General features: G+C 32.0%; 1 pseudogene; it reads left to right on the top strand.

The window, feature by feature from the left end:
* Positions 1 to 6,864: 6,864 nt before the first annotated feature.
* Positions 6,865 to 10,296, top strand: LOC125851855 (perakine reductase-like; annotated as a pseudogene).
* The last annotated feature ends 3,261 nt before the right edge of the window (positions 10,297 to 13,557 follow it).

The raw sequence follows: 13,557 nt of genomic DNA, 5'->3' as shown, positions 1-13,557 counted from the left end.
GAAATGTTATTAAACAACAACAAACAATACAGTTTAGCCAAACATTATATCTACCATAGAGTACAATACATTATGAAACAACTGGTAATAATGATCCAACCGATAAATCGATAACTAATAAATTGAATTAATAAATTTTAAAAATCAAACCGATACGTAGCCTCCGTGCAAATCAAAAGCAATTCAATACTCAAAAAGTATTAGTGGATTGTGTTACGACAATTTTTTACTTTAAACGATATACCCAGTGAAATCTGCATGATAAGTGACAGTTTTAACTTATTTTAATCCCATAAACAAATTCTTTTAATGTAAACAATGAACGATAAAATAATTAATGAGCTTAATATTTTTTTCCATCTCAATGAGCCTCGTTTTAACTTCTTTTCACCCTCATAAGGAAAATAATAAATACAAATACTCCATATGTTCAATAATAATTGTCCACTATTGATTTGACAAATATTAAGAAGCAGTAAATGTTAGGGCCTAGGGGCCCTTATTAAAGATAAGCCATCTAAATATTGAAAAATAAATACTCGTTTATTAGCAAAGGTAAAATAGACACAACATGGTAAATTATTTATTGGTTTTATAAATTGGACAAGTATCGTTAGACATCCCAAAATAATATGCATGGGCAAGTAAAGATAGACATAGGGAGCATCATTTGTCAAGTTATCCATAAGGATGGCAATGGGGCGGTGCGGGTTGAGCTTTTTAATCCGCCCCGCCCCGCCCCACCCTCCCCACATAAGTACTTTTTTAATATTTTCTTTTTCTAGTTAAGCTTGATAATAAAAATAAAATTTATAAAAAGAAATTCATTTTTTTATTAAGTTATATTAATTTAATAGGATAGTAACTTAAAATTTTATTTTTTAGAGGTCAATTGAAAACATGTAAGAAATTCTATTATTTTTTATTGAACTATTTTCATTTACTATCTTGAATATTTTAGTAGTTTTAATGAAATTATTTTAATAAATAATTCTCTATTACTCTTATAACATATAAGAAATTAAAATTAAATTTGAACCCACATGAAATCGCATATACCCGCTACAAGAGAACATGTGATTAGCTACCGATATTAGCTTTGAATCTAAAATCCCTAGCTAAAATATAATATTAGCTATGAAATTACTAGGAAATACGTATTTCCTAGCAAACGTTTTGACTTCAAAATCTAGGTAGATAATCGCTAGGAATAGTCCCTAGCTAAACTGTAGCTTCGCAATTCCTCTAGCTAAGTCCAACGCTAAATATTTTCTGGAATATATTGAAACAAAATTTTATCCCAAAATTTTTGGAGGGAAAACAAATTATAACTCCCTCTCTTTTAGAACTTTCGTTCTTTTATTTTTTTCAATTAAAACTCTTGTTTCTTCCTTTTCTCCTTTTCCAGTTAGAACTCCTCTTGCTGATAACCTCCCTTTCGATATCTCCTTTCTGGTAAAGCTAATTTGATTGACATGTATATCTCTATTTTTTTTCACATCGATGTATGTTGATTTGTGTTTATCTATCAAGATGTAAAGGTTTTTCTATGTGTATCTGTGAATTTTGCAATTAGGGATTGTATATGGTCAAATAGATTTAAATGGTGCGTACTGGAGAACTTGAGCAATGCAGACCTTGACATTCTGCTAGTCAATGAGTACCAGTAACGTTTTCTCTCAAGAAATTTGGTGTACCAATTTCTAACTCCTATTCATAACTCTCTGTCTAAACCTAATCATATGTTGTTGCGGATAATTAATTATGAAATGAAAAAGTTTTGCACTTGTCATGGGACATGCTGGTGCTTATATGAAGAAGTTATGATATTGAATTGTGTTAAAACAGTTTTTCTTTCCTTCAACTTACTGAAGAATATTTTGTTATCTTGTGGTTGCATATGATTAATTTGTGAATTGATTATGGTGATTTGTATATTAGGTTGAATTTTAGATGGCTTGTTCTCTACTCATCAGTTTGATTAAATACATTTGGAAAAAAAAAACTCTTGATTGTTAAATTATAAAAATGTGCATTGACAAATTATTGGTGGATTTATTTATCTTAAGCTAATTAAAGGAACTGTTTCCAAGGAATCCCCATCTAGTGGCACTTTTCTTCAATTTCTCTATTATGCGTTTGATTATATCTTATATAGTTCTTTTATGTGCTATACTACGATGTAGCCAAATCTTTCAGTGATTTTCAATATTTCTTGAATCTCCCTAGCCTCATGTCAGGCTTGCAAATTAGACTTCTTGAACAGTAACGAATGGTTGAGTATTTTTTGAGAATCTGATATCAAAAGTGAAGAGTTCGTGCAACTAAGGATTTAGAACAAAAGGTTTTCCTCAATCCAAACATAAACAACAATGGGAGCATTTATCAAGGAGGATTGGAGTCGTGGCCTAACAATATTTAAGGTTAATTTCTTAGTGTATTTAAATTATTTCTTATTGAATTACTGCTTCATTATAAAATGTTTGATCAAATATCATAAAATTTTTTCTTTTCTTGTGCTCATTGTATCCTTGTACTTCTTTAACTTGTTTCTTTGTTGTATCGATTTTATGTAGTAATTATGTTAGTTAAAGTTGGGCTTGGTAAGCATTTAGTGTTCCTAATAAGGATGCAGAAAAGTAAACTAAATTAAAATTAATATAAGTTGCAGAACGAATGGTGCTGACTTTTGTTTTTAGATTTGGATTGACTTTCACTTGTGTTTCTCATTTCAAGGACTTAGGTTATGGTTCAATTTATTTAGGAGTTAATATTTATTTCCACTACATAAAATTTTTGAGTTGCATCTCTGCTAAGCTTTATTTTGATGTGCTTTGATTTTGGTGATATACTAATAATACTATGTTTTTACTTAAATGGAAGGAGTACTTGTAATTCTAGTCCTTATTCGATAATTAGTAGGAACTAGGAGTGATAATAGTTATTTTCTTTTTGGAATAATACATAAACATGCCTTTAACTTGGCTTCATTTTGCGTCTACACCCTCCAACTTTGGTTGTGCACAAACAGACACTTAAACTTATATAGAGCTGAACAAGTAAACACATGTGTCTTATTTGGCGCCCTACATAGCAATTCACATCCTACACATCATCATATGTGGTGTCCTATGTGTATTATATCACGCAAGACGCTTTTACAAGTTTATTCAACTTTATACAAGTTTAAGTGTTTACTTGTGCACACAAAAAATTAAAGGGTGTAGATGCCACTCAAGCTAAGTTAAAGGGCATATTATATATTGTGTCTTTCTTTAATATGTTTGAGAATATGCTATCCGACTAATTGTATACTTTTGTCCGAAACTAAAAGAAGTTTCTCTATATGATGGGGTATGGAATGGTGCTGACTTTGTATTCTGGAGAGTTGTTTAAAATGGAATGTTTGGCCAATAACATTCCCAAGGTATACCCACGAATTGAAGTACATCCTTAAGGTATTCATGTGAACCAAAAACATGGTTATTGTTTTTCTAAATAAACAATTTTCATCCTTTCATTATTCAAAGTCAAAAAGCTTACAAAAACTTAGAATTCATGTGAGTTTACATGGTATGAAAGCCTCCCAAAATATCTTCTTTGTTCATACATTATAGCTTAAATGTTCAATAAAAATTTAGTAGTATACTCGTTGGTGTCTTTAATCTTTTGGTGTTTGATTCCTTTTACTAATAATGTGTCATTCTTCTTATGTTAAAACCTGTAAAATAATCTAATGTATACTTCATTAGACCAATTTGCATAGTTCAAATTATTTATGTCTCTTTACTTGTTATTTGATTTGTTTTATTATTCAAAATGACTAGTTATTATTATTTTTCAGAACACATTTATAAAAAACTTATTAAGGAGAAGGTTGATGGGATTTCTACACCAAGGGATGAATATGGTATTGAAGTAATATAAGGAGACATTAAATTTGAAGAAACATGCCAACAATTGAAGCTGAAGAACTTAAATTGAAAGAAACATGTCAACAAATGGAGCTGGAGACGTTAAGTTGGAGGACAATGCCAACAAGGAGCTTATGTTGATGTTTTTTTTAGCTTAAGTTGACATGGAGCTAATTTTTATGTTTTTAAAGTTCAAATATGTTTGATTTTTTTTGTACATATGTTATTCATTTCTAAAGGACATACCATTTTGAAATGGTTGTGCAAATAAATGCATTAGTATAGTTAATGAATTAGTGTAATTTGAATGGATTCAATTATTTATTTCATGATATGTGAAATTTAAGTAATTTTGGTTGCTTCTAAAAGTAAGCTAGGGGTCATGAAAACATAACAAATCATGCCAAGAAAAAGCTATGATGTTTACATATTAGCTTGGAAAATGTCCAAGCAAAAGAGAATTGTTTGCTATGAAGTTACCTAGGAATAATCCTAGCTATTATTTGCTTGGATATGTTGCCTAGCAAAATATTCTAGCTAAATTAGCTAGGCTAACAACGTTTTCCTAGCAAAATTTTAGCTAAGAGCGTATTAGCTACAAAAGGTTGCTACGGTCATTTTCCTAACAAAAATGATGTTAGCTAGGAATTTTGTAAGTTAGCTAGGGATTTAGTCTCTCGCTAATGACATGTTCTCTTGTAGGCAATCCACCCCGCTCCACATTAGTTTTTAAAAACCCATTTTAATCCACCCCGCATCCCATTCGCCCCGCTTCATTGCCATTCCTAGTTATCCATACTTATTACTCTCTTTGTTCTAAATAAATTACTCCATTTGTTCCTAATTACTTGCCCAATTTTCCCTTTTTACTCGTCCATGTTGACAAAAAGAAAGTACAATTTCTTTACATGTTATACCTTCAATTAATTAATTTTGAAAAAGATAAATTTCTTGAAAATTTTAAATTTTTAATTCATCCACTCATAATTAGTAAGGACAAAATATTAAACTTATTATGTCATCATTATTTTCTTAATAGATGTATCAATTCAAAAGTGAACAAGTAATTAGAGAAATTGTAAGTAATTTTTAGAGTGTTGCACATCCTTAAGAAAGTTAATAAATGACATTAATTAAAGAATAATTTGCAATATTATCTTTTTGCTTTTTTCACAAACTTTTCTTACTCCCCTTTTCAAGATAATTGATATTTCTTTATCGTTTTATTTTCGTATTTTATCCTTCATTCATTATTTTTTTTTAGGAAAATAAGTTAGAAAATAATTAAAAGAATAATAGCAGAGAGTAGCATGTCATTAAACATTTTTTTGTTTGTAAAAATATGTTATATCCCAACTTTTTACTTCTATCAGTCTATGGTTGAAAGAAAAAAGGCGGAATGACCTGGGAGACTCTTGTACTTGACTTCATTTGTAAGTTAAATCCTTATACTTACGACTTTTTTAATTGAACCCTTAAACTTATTGAAAAATAATATTTTAAGTCATTTTCTCATCCTATGTGTGCGCGTAGTACACTTGTTTACACATGAAATTTCATGTCATTCTTAATGACACATAAGAAATTAAATGTCAAAAAAAAAAACTATTTTTCATATTCTGAAAATTTTGAACATAATATTCTCCATATTTGCTCTCAAATTGAGCACCAAATTCATGTCAAATGGGTGAAATTCTTACCTATTTGACTTTAATTTCACATTCACATAAACAAATCCAACGAATTTCCATTACAATTTTGAATTTATTTCATAAAAAATACAAAACCCATTTATTTTTCTTGAAGCTTCATCAAGCATATTAGTGAAGTTTTTTCAATTTTTCAAAACCCACTGTCACCCTTCACATTAGCTCATACAAAATTCAAAAAATACTCACGAAATTGATATTTTAGGGTGAAAATGTGGAAAACGAAAAGGACTACAAGTGATCTTGATTTGCCGCAAAAGAAGAAATTTTTGAGAAAATATTTCGGGGTGGTGCAGAAGAAATTTGGTTGGGTTGGATGGAGGGAGGGACAGTGGCGTCTCTACGAAGAAGATGACTTACCATCTTTCTATTTTTTGGCGTTCTTTTTTAAACTTTTTTTTTAATGATGTTTAATATAAAATATTATACTCACTCGCCTTAACACGCGTGGAATTAACCATTATTCCAAGTCAGCAATATTGGTGTCACATGTATTCGGTCAATGGTCAAAAGTGTTTAAAATATTGTGTTTCAATAATTATAAGAGTTTAGTTGACAAAATCACAAGTACAAGAATTTAACTTACAAACAAAAAAACCAAATACAAGGATCTCTTAGATCATTCCGTCAAAAAAAATTTGGACAATTAAAGAGATTGTCCCAACAGCTACTTTAGTTGTTCCAAAAAAATCACCAAATTATTGAAAAAATATATTTTCTTTCCACTTCACAAAATTCATATAATCCAAAAAACAAAAAAAAACAAAAAAAATGGAGTAGGTAAGAGGGGACAATGAATTAAGGGTGATAGAAAAGTTTTAAAATTAGGTGTAGGTGACTCAAGTCTTAATTATTGAGTAGGGGTGACAATTTTTAAATTAAGGATTAAGGGAATGAATTTCTCATTCCCAAGGTTTTTTATTTTACACTTTGGCCCATAAGAAATGGAGGGAAAAATGGGGCACCAACAACTCACCTTTTTCCTTTTCTCTCTTGCTATTCTTCCANNGTTTTGTATTCTTAAAAAGATTAGAAGTTTTGAAAATGTTAATTCAGTCCCAATTAACTTAATCTAATAATTAAATGTCTTTGACTTATTTTTGGTCAAAATAGTCACCAAAATTTAAATAAAGACTTGAGTGATACCTTTTGTTCAATTTTCTCAGGTAAGAGAGAAATAGAGAATGCTATAAAAAATTCAAATGAGTCCCAATTTGTCACTTTTATTTAATTGATTGAAGACTCAAGTTCTTTTGAGCTCATTTTTCTCATACTAGAATAGTAGCTAACCAGTGCATCCCCTGTGTAGCTTCTTCTCATCAAGCATTTGGTGTTTGAAAATGGAGCACAACTCCCAAATCCAAATTCCTAAAGTAAAATTGGGCACACAAGGGCTTGAGGTAATACAAATTTTCAGCTATGATTTCAATTTCTGTTCTTTTATTAAAAAAAAAAAAAAACTTTATAAGTTAAGCATTCTTGTAATTTATGCACAAAACTGGAACTGGAGCTGTAAAAAAAAATTTGACAATCAATTAGCCCCCATTTGGGCATAAATTTTGAAGTTGAAACTTGAAATGAGTTTTTGAAACTGTGATTTTTGGAAGTTGAAGCTGTGTGAGCTTACTTTCTGGTGGATCTTTTTATATTTTTTTTGGTTCAGAATCCATTTTAGCTTTCTGGGTTACCATGTAAACAGCTTCACTGTATACATATTATCTTTTTCCGAAGTTAAAGTTATAGTATTGAAATTTTTGTATTAACCATTTTTTTTTAAAAAAAAAGTAAGAGAAATTTTAATGGTGTAAGAGTTTGACAATTTTATTTTGAAAAAAAGAAGAGAATATGATTATGATCCCAAGATTGTAGCTAAACTTGGAATGGGCATCAATATGAAAGCAGAAATCTTAGTAGCTCAGTTGATTGGTGGTTTGAACTTTAACCTTGTTGGTGAGAGGGATCAATTCTCCACCTTATAATCTCCTTCCCCTACCCCTACATCAATATGAATTTATTTTTACTTGTGTCTATGTGCCCCACAAAGGTAGGGATAAGGTCTACGTATACCATACTCTCTGCATAAGACCTCACTTATGGAACTATACTGAATATGTTGTTGTTGTTGTTGCTTGTGTTTATACCTATCTAGAAACTTGGTTTTTCTTTTCCTTTTTAGCTTTTTGCCTTCAACAAAACTGAGTCACAAAGCTTATAGTTACACTTTGTACATGCAATTATCCCACTTTTCATTCTCCTTGAGTATCTTATCATTCCAGCTATTCACTGAACTGAGAGATTAATGCATTTTGACTATTGGAAGAAAAAGGTTGCTCAATCTAGAAATTATGAAATTCTTGCGAGTGATGATAAAATTCTTGCTAAAAGTAAACCCAACAAATTACTTAGCTTCTATGTTATAACAGAAATTTAAACAATTAGATCAATCTTTTCTTGTTGCCAGGTTTCGAAACTAGGCTTCGGTTGTTTAGGACTTTCTGGAATATTAAATACTCCTCTGTCACATGAAGCTGGATGCTCAATCTTAAAGGAAACATTCAATAAAGGCATCACCTTCTTTGACACATCCGATTTATATGGGCATGAAGGTGACAATGAAATAATGATTGGAAAGGTATGTTCGGTTTGATGATGGAAAGAAAGGATAAATGTTCCGTTTGAAGATTTTTGACCAATAAAATCACTCGAGTGTTTCTGAGACATGTTTTTCTTTCTTTAAACTATCACATTTTCTTTTCGTTGACGGTCATTTTGCAATAACCAGGCACTGAAGCAGCTTCCTCGTGAGCAAGTCCAACTGGCAACCAAATTTGGGTTGTTAGTTTCTGAGGACTTCCAGTTTCATGTCAAAGGCACTCCGGAACATGTACGGAAATGCTGCGAAGAAAGTCTGAAGCGGCTTGATGTAGACTATATTATCCTCACAGAATAGACACAACTGTGCCAATAGAGGAAACTGTAAGTTCGATCTTTATCCATTGTTCTTACCTTTTGTGATGTATGTAGTACAAGGGGAACTTGATTTACTTGAACCAACTTAATGATTGAAGATGGGGGAACTCAAGAAATTAGTCGAGGAGGGAAAAATTAGGTACATTGGCTTATCAGAAGCCAGTGTGGACACAATTAAGAGGGCACATGCTGTTCATCCCATTACTGCTGTACAATTGGAGTATTCTCTTTGGACCCGTGATATAGAAGAGGATGTCATTCCGCTTTGTAGGTGTGTTCGAAATTAATAACTTTCCTTCCTCTCAAAAATTAAGCCATATCCTTAATATTTTCCTTGCCTCCTTTATTCAGGGAACTAGGCATTGGGATTGTTGCCTATAGCCCCTTCGGCCACGGTTTCTTTGCTGGGAAGGCAGTGACAGAAAGCTTGCCTACGGGAAGTATAATGGTAAGTAAATGCTAGAAAAGCATATAAAGATCATGGTCGATACTGTTATCAGCTATGTTGCTCGGACTCTCCAAAAATGCAGCTGCACCCGTGTGGGATCCTCTAAAGATGCACTACTTTTGGACACGCACCCAAGTGACATTTTTGAAGAGTCCGAGCAACATAGGGTATCAGTGAGGTATCATATACCATTGTTACTATCATCTAGTGATAAAGTATTCATCATTCATCTTTTATTGTTTGTTACAACCATGTAAATAGAGGGAGTAAACTCGGTTTGAAAGAACTGACAGAGGAAATGGCACAGCCAGCCACTTTTATGTCGCTTTTGTAATATAGCAACATAGTGTAAAATAGGGATACATGGTTCTTTTGAGGTGCTTGAAAATGAGACCTTAGTACAAAAAAATTGATTACATGTTAGGGAGTTCGATAAAGATGAATTCAAAAACGTGGAGTTAGGTTTGTTATTTGAGTCTCTTTTTTACTTCAGGGCTCGCACCCAAGGTTTAATGAACAGAATTTGGAGAAAAACAAAGTTCTATACTCACGATTCGCTAGCTTAGCAGCAAAGCATGGTTGTACACCTCCTCAACTAGCATTAGCATGGCTTATGCATCAAGGAGATGATGTGGTTCCAATACCTGGTACGATACCTTCTTCATTACAGATGTTTATACATATCAAGTTACATTTTCTACTGCAATACTTTCATGTGTCTAAATGTACGCGTATTCATGACTAGCTGTCCTCCCCTTCCATCCATTGTGGCGAAATAATCTAGTGGTGTCTTGTTTAACCTTTTATATGAGTTGAAATACTCTGCTGCTGTATTGCAGGGACAACAAAGATCAAGAACCTCAATGACAATGTCCAATCTCTAGGAGTGAAACTTACAGCGGACGATTTGAAGGAAATTATTGACTCAGTTCCTATTAGTGAAGTGTGTTGAGAAAAAGACGATGCAGTGATCTCAAAGTACAGTTATCGGTTTGCTAATACACCATTAAAGCAGTAAAATTGCGTCCGCGATTACTGGTGTAAATGAACTAAATCACCATTATGTGTTTCAATAAGTGAACTCATCCTTTGATTGTCTACCCCTTGTCAATTTAATTGCCAGGATATTAACATTCCTAGGTTAAGCTTCCACAAGCAAATTTTATGCTATAAAACATTCTCCTTTTATCATTTAAAATAGTTTTGTTGTAGTTTTCCTACCAGTACTATTAATAATGACATCATAATAGCAGTATATTCTGTAAATTACCCTTCTAAAATAGTTCTATTTGTAATAATATTTTATATGTAAGAAATATGTTATGTATAAATTAAAATATTAAAATATTTTTGATAACTATCATTAATATCACGCACATAGTAAATTTTCAAGTAAAATATCTAAAAGGAAAAAAGAAAATTGTATTCAATTATTCAAATAATGTTTGTAAGTTAGGATCATTACTTCACGAGAAAAGACTATTGATGTTTGCTTCATTTATATTCATACGTTCTCTAATTTTACATGTTTTTATTTATAATAATTATTACTATATATAATAAGTGGAATAGCTACTACTTAGCACATGGCAAGTATTGGATGATATGTGCTTAGATAGTGTTGTACATTCTTCTTTTATAGTTGTTCCTTTAAACTTTATATTATTGGACAATTTAACACCATTAATTACCTATTACTTTATTAGCCGAAAAGTTAGACCTCATCTGGGCCCATTTATTATTTATATGTTTTCAATTTTCAATATATGTTGTCTATCTTATTCTTTTTTTCAACCTTTTATTTTAAACTTATTGAAATTTAATTACTTATTTATTACTCTCTCTATACACTTTTAATCACTACACCATTTTAGGCCTATGGCCACCCCAGTAAAGTGTAGCCTAAACTAGCAAAAAGTGTGGCCTTTGACAAAAGGCTACACTTTTGGACTTTAAGCAACACTTTTTAGGGGGTGGCCTAATGGAGCGTAACCTTTGACATTAGGCAACACTTTTTAAATGTCGCCATCTTTGGCTACACTTATAAAGCATAGCCAAAGAGGTATAAGGGCACGCTTTGTTGTGATGAATTAGCGACACATATTTTTATTATACTACACTTAAAAGCGTTGCCTTTGCTTTGTTATTGGTCACACTTAAAAAGCGTTGCCTTTGCTTTGTTATTGGTCACACTTAAAAAGCGTTGCCTTTTATATCTCATCAAGAGCAACACTTATAAAGTGTAACTTTATCTCTCATCTAGAGCAACACTTATAAAGTGTAACTTTATGTCTCATCTAGAGTACACGATAACATTGGACGTCCTACAACAACACTTTTGAAGTGTGGCAATGTTGTGTAGAATTTTGTAGCCACAATTTTTTATTTTTAATAATAATAATTTTTATTTGCATATATTTAATATATAATCACATAATTAAATATACAAGTGACCTAAAGCACAAAATTAGCTAATAATTAAATCGAAGCTATATATTTCAAATAAACTTCGAGAAACATGTCTTGTACAACCAATACTTAGAAAGTGATTGCTTAAAGATCTCTACTATCGATAAATTCCAAAAAATCAAATGCATTCAAATGTATATGACAATAGTACAAAAACTCTTCATCGTTCACTACAATAGACCGAGTTTACTTTTGGCCACATGCAATTCAAATTCAATTACCGGCATTTTCCTGCACATTCAAAACAAAATTATAAGTTAGTGAAATAAATGTGGAAGTGCATAATTGGAGAGTATTCACTGTAAGCCAACCAATCCAAATCAATATATATATATATATATATATATATATATATATATGCAAATCATATAGAACATTTATTAGCACATGAATTCTGGATTACTACGTGTATTGTAAACACAAAGAACACTTGTTACATGTCTGTATTGGGCAGGAACTGGGAGCTGCCCATTTCATTAATCAAGAAAGAGCTCAAGAGACTAGCTCTTACATTCACACTTTGATATTAAGCAAAGAGATGAGGAATTTAAACAAAGAAAAGAGTTGGAGGCTGCTAGGAAGAACAAAAACAAAGGGGAACAAGGCAAACAAGATTCCAAAAGCCTGCAAATGCAATACACAAATAGAGAGGATGGAAACACCAGTTCACAATACCAGCAGCACAAAAAAAAGGAAATAACAACAAGCCAACTGATGAAGAATGGCAGACTCAGAAGAGAAGCTTACAAGCCAGTTCAACATAGCATGGACAGACCAAAATCTCCTAAGGAAACATTGCAGCAGCAACAGACTCATCACACAAGTATGACTACTAATTCTGCACTCCCTACATCTAATAATTTCATTGATCTTTCTATGCAGGATCAACCAAACAATCAAGAAGGAGCTGAAAATCAGAATTCAAAAGATAAGGATACAATGGAGACACAAATTAATAATAAGTCAACCACTGACAGCATGTTGGGCATGAGAACACCCACATTGATCATAGTCTAGACCATAGATCCCCTACTAGCCCCCTCAGCATCACATTCAGAATAAACAACAAGTTCCAGACAGGTTTCAGGTTAATGCTACAAGTCAGGGTCATAAATCATTTAATCTTAAGTTATTTTCTGCTTTTGCAAAAAAATCAAGAGAACCTATATCTTAAAGTTATAATAAGATCCATTTTAAATAAAATTGTAGAGTAAAAATGGTGGTTTAGCAGCATGGGAACTTGCAGGAGCCTCTGAGTATTTGGAGGTAACACAATATTCCTATTTCTTTGATTTATTTTGAGGTTGTTAAAAACCTTCAATCATTTTCACTTTCTTGTTCTGTTTTATGCATCGACAGCTGCTCAATCCTATTGAATTTTTTGCTGACATTGTCATCGAGCATAAGTAAGCTCAAGCAGGTTTTATACTTGGGAGGAAAATAACTGATAATATTATTCTGGCCCATGAGCTAGTGCAAGCTTATAGTAGGAAACATATCTCTCTTTGGTGTATGATTAAGGTTGACTTACAGAAAGCTTATGATACTGTTGAGTGGATATACCTAAGACAAGTATTAGAAACAATGAGTTTACCCAAGAGGTTTATTGGGTGGGTAATAGAGTGCATTCAGACTGTTAATTTTTCAATTGTGGTGAATGGAGAGCATACTGAACCATTTGATGCAGCAAGAGGGCTTAGGCAAGGGGATCCTATGTCTCCTTATTTGTTTGCCATTGCCATGGAATATCTTAGCAGATGTTTGAATGAGTTGCAAGGGGATAAGGGATTCAAGTTCCATTCTAGATGTGCTAAATTGAATATTACTTATCTAAGCTTTGCGGATGACATTCTAATGTTTTCTAGGGGTGATATGAAGTCAGTGGCTGCATTACAAGAGTGTTTCATGCAATTCTCTAATGCTTCTGGTTTGAAAGCTAATCTAGGAAAGAGTTGTGCCTACTTTGGAGGTATGCAAGCACAAGTAAAAGAAGATATCCTTCATCACTTAGGATACTCTTCAGGGGAGCTACCCTTTAAGTATTTGG

This window comes from Solanum stenotomum, unplaced genomic scaffold, assembly GCF_019186545.1.
Source record: "Solanum stenotomum isolate F172 unplaced genomic scaffold, ASM1918654v1 scaffold30406, whole genome shotgun sequence".
Classification (NCBI taxonomy): Eukaryota; Viridiplantae; Streptophyta; class Magnoliopsida; order Solanales; family Solanaceae; genus Solanum; species Solanum stenotomum.
This window is presented reverse-complemented; position numbering and strand designations above follow the sequence as displayed.